Below are 1,063 nucleotides of genomic sequence, written 5' to 3' on the forward strand. Positions count from 1 at the left end.
CCTGTTCGTGGCTGGGTGCTGTGGCTCATTCCTGTAGTCCCAGCAGTTTGGGAGGCTGAGGCGGGCAGATCACCTGAGGTCAGGAGTTCGAGACCAGCCTGGCCAACTTGGTAAAACCCCATTTTGACTAAAAGTACAAAAATTAGCAGGCATGGTGGCGGGTGCTGATAATCCCAGCTACTTGGGAGGATGAGGTAGGAGAATCAATTGAACCCAGAAGGTGGAGGTTGGAGTGAGCAGAGATCATACCACTTCACTCCGGCCTGGGTGAAAGAGTAAAACTCCATCTCAAAACCTTGTTCTAGAGAGATGGCTCTCAACCCCTGCTGCCGACTGCTGCTCTGAGGGCAGTGGTTGAGTTTTTCCAGCAGCTGTTCTATGAATCTCTCCAGTAGCCTTCCAATAAATCCCTAATCTATTTCTGTTGCTTACCACCAATGAGCCCTATTTGACCAGACACACAGTTCCAGTACAACTCCCACTGGCCCTCAGTGTTGACATCTCTTCCTCATTATCGCTGTTGACTGGATTTCAGTCTCAACCTGCTGTCTCCCTGCCAGAGCCCTCAGTGTCTGCGGCCGCCTAGCCCAGACTCTTGACCAAGTTCTTTCTTCTGTGTTCTCTGGGTCATTTTGAATATGGCCATCTGAATATATGAACGTGGTAGTGGGAGGCGGAGATTCACAGCACCCTCTGTATGTTGAGACTACTGATACAGGGTTGATGTGAGGCTGAAATGGCCTAGAGCATGTAAACTCTTACCACGAGCCCTGGTGTATAGAAATCACTTAATCAGCGATGTCTGAATGCAGGTGATTTCCATCATCACCCAAAGTTTTAATGGACTGCACTCCACCTAGAGATGCCCTCTCCTAGATGGCAGCCATTGGCCATCTGAGGCTATTGAGCATTTGAGCTGTGACTTGTCTGAATTGAGATGTGTTATAAATGTGAAATATACAGTTTATAAGAAAAAGAATGATTACATATTGAGATATCATTTTGGACATAGCGGGCTAAATACAACAGTTGCACTTGTTTTTTTTTTTTTTTTTTTTTTTTT

Source organism: Cebus imitator, unplaced genomic scaffold (assembly GCF_001604975.1).
Source record: "Cebus imitator isolate Cc_AM_T3 unplaced genomic scaffold, Cebus_imitator-1.0 Scaffold115, whole genome shotgun sequence".
Lineage (NCBI taxonomy): Eukaryota > Metazoa > Chordata > Mammalia > Primates > Cebidae > Cebus > Cebus imitator.